This window comes from Gorilla gorilla, chromosome 13, assembly GCF_029281585.2.
Source record: "Gorilla gorilla gorilla isolate KB3781 chromosome 13, NHGRI_mGorGor1-v2.1_pri, whole genome shotgun sequence".
NCBI lineage: Eukaryota > Metazoa > Chordata > Mammalia > Primates > Hominidae > Gorilla > Gorilla gorilla.
In genome coordinates this window covers 60225983-60229392 of record NC_073237.2, presented here as the reverse complement: position 1 = coordinate 60229392, position 3410 = coordinate 60225983, and positions in this window count along the sequence as shown.

Sequence of the window (3410 nt, the reverse complement as noted above, 5' to 3'; positions counted from 1 at the left end):
CTTTGAGAATACTTTGAGAAACACTGGTCATTACCAATCAAATATGAACATATTGTTAAGATTTTTAAATAAATTAAAGTATGAAAGAAACTGGTAGAAAGGAGAATGTGGATTTAATTCAACATGAAGTTTTGGGATGGGAGATGCAAGACCCTCCCAAGAATAGAACGAGAAGAGAAGGACTCCCTGCAATGTCTTATCTCTCAAAATGTCTCTAGGGTGGATACACAGGAGCTAGTTAGTGAAAATAATGGAGGAAACTGTACAAACCCAAGAGGAAAATAAGCCTTATAAAATTAGAAGGAAAATGTGGGAGGACAGGCAGAAATGGCCAGAGGGTAACTAGTCTCAGGGATGGTCGAATTGTTGATGGGTAAAAAGATGGGAGAAATTCAGCAGTCACTGGTCAGATGGGAAATCTTACTCATCAAAAAGGGGAGGAAGAACCAAGTAAGTGAGAAAACAGTAAAAATGTGAATGACTTTACATTTTTAAGAAAATGACATACAATCTTCATGGAAAATTTGGTGGTGGGGAAATAAAATGAGTTCAACATGAAAATATCTTTAAAAAGTATCTTACAGGAATTTTAGGATAGAAGATGAGAAAGTACTTTGAAAAGTATAAAGAATGAATTACATGATTATTGCTTGCAGTATTTTCATGATTATCAAATTTTTTCACTGTCTGCCTGGCTCATAAGGTAGTTAAAGAGGGCTGTATGGCATTATCTTTGGATCCCCAGAGCCTAACAGTATCTGATATACAATAGGCACCAACCGGACAGACAAATGGATGGGTAAATCAAGTTAACACAGGAAAAGATAAGAGTTGCATGGTCACATAGTACTCACAAAGCCTTACAGGTTTCATTCTCTGATTTTATGAACACAGCACTCAGGCACATTTTGGTACTAATATCTGCATGCATGAACCTCCAACTGGGACATGCCTGTTTGTCTTCCTGAAGGAAGTACTTCTTGATTCATTTTACTTGGTGCATCAGTTGTCTACCTGCTGCCCCTGAGCTCCACTTTCACCTTATTCCATCCTGTCTGTATTGCTGGGGCTGTGGGAATCCACAAACTACATTTTCCAGACTCCTTTACTACCTGGCTTTCTGTTATGTCTGGCAAGAGGAAGAGCCATTATTTCTTTCTTATACTCTCTTTGTTTCTGCTGTTGTTTCTGGAAGTAGCTGTGCCCCTTCAGTGACCCAAGGTTCTGCTGGAACTGCCCTTCTTAATTGGTCCCAGCCGTGGCTAGGGAGACCATCCTTGGCAGTCCCAGCACAGGCTGGGTGGAATCCCTTAAAGCCTGCTCCTGGACTTTGACAGCTCCTCTTCAGTTTTATTCCCCCAGTTCCTAAGGCTGGTAGCTGCTCTCTACAGATACTAATCTCGGAATGTCACCCTTTTCCCTTTTTGCTTCTTTAGCTCCCTTGCTTATCTGTTCCAATGCCCATAATACCAAAATCTGTAGTAAATCCCTTTTATTTGAAACATCTAGAGTGGTTTCTGTTTTTCTGGCCAGATGCTGAATGACACACCTGGAAAAATCAGGGTAAATATTATTACTCTAGGTATTGAAAGTACAGATTGGAGAACATTTCGTTTGTTCCAGAAGAATCCTGAATGAAAACTGAAATTCAACTGGAGAGTTACAGCATTATTAAACAGTATGTGTAGGGAATAAAATGCCTTTCCCCCATCCTGGAATACCTCCCTGATTATACTACCTTATTACTGTGATTGTTTTTTAACTTCTCAGCTTTTTCACACAAATCTACAAGAATCTCCTCCTCCTGGAAGCCTCTCTGATTACCTCACACAAACATCATCTTGCTTAGTCTGAATTCCTATGGTTCTTTTGTTCTCTGACTTCTAGAGTATTTCTCCAGGTATGTTAGCAATCAGTTTTTCTCTTGATTACTCCCCAAACCTGAGTGATCATCAGAATCCTCAGAAAAATACAGATACCAGGCCCTTCTCCTTGTCCTAGCCTTCTGAGACAAAATTCTAGAGTGATGAGTGGGTACTATAGGGTCGAGACAGCATCTATATATATTTTAATACCTCTCAGATGATAAACCCTTCAAGATCAGGGCCTTTCCATTTCTCATGTAGCTTTTACTGTACCTAATACAGTTTAAGCACACCACAAAAATCTGTTCATTTTCTAATGAATTACATGAGGGAAGATTCCCAGGAAGACCAGCTGGTGTCACTACCGCCTAATTAATATTTCTGGCCCAGGGAAGGGCATCTCACAAAGCAAAATTTGACCTTCCCTGGATTCACCGATTCTGTGCTTGAATCCATCTTCCCATCTGTCTATTTTCGTAAAAGGGAGTTGCAGAAACCTTGCCAAGAAAATAGACATCAAAACTTCAACAGTACCAATAACTTGGGTTTTCTGAAAGGAAATGATGGCATGACCTGAGGCTGCCAGACTTCATGTGAGAAAGCAAGAACTAAAACGAGTAGAAGTAGGCCTCCCACTGGCCCAAGGCCTAAGATTTCATTGCACTTGCTTCTTGGCATTAACATTCTATAGAACAAGTTTCAGAAAAAAACGCTTAATGAATTTGCAAGCACAACCAAACACCAACCAGATTGCATTTTTTATTCACCTTTTACAATCTCATTCATTTTCCATAACATTTGGAACTGCTGTTTGAAAGTTTAATTTTCCTTTTTATCTACTACTTTCTTATTATTGACTTAAATTATTCTTGATTCATGGATAAGCAAACTAATGTGGGTCTACCCTGAGTCATTTATTATGTATCGAAGATAACATAGAACTCTTCTGGCAGAAGCTGTTTAGTAATTACTTCTAAATACTAACAAATTAAGAACAGCATGTGCTCCAAAAGCAGTTTCTATACAAGCTCAAACCTGGCTATATTTCAGCACTTCTAAATTCTAATTCTCTGGATGCATTAAAAAATCTATTAAGATGGTTAAAAGGAAATAAAATCTAGATGTATAAGTCCAAAAGAAGTCTCCAAATGTCCCCTATAACCTTTCTTAGGTAATATGACTTGATCATCTCCATTTGAACACTTACTTCCAGAAAAGTAGATTTTTGGGATAATCAGCCTCTTTGTGTTGATTGACCACGAACTTCTATGTTCAGAAGTTTACATTTTAATTAAGAGGGAGGTATTGAATGGTAACTGGATCTCCAGTAGTTGAAATGGGCTTCTCCTTGTCTAGAATAAAGGCCTTTGTTAGATAGGTGGCCCTAGAGAGAGCATGAACCCCTCAATTCCTCTCCTTCAAGACTTACAGCCTTAAATATCCATGGAACTACCCCCACTTCTCAGGGAGTTTGTGTGCCATTGGCTGCCAATCAGTCATGTCATTTATAGGGCAGATGAGAGTAGGCTCTTATTTCCCACTTGG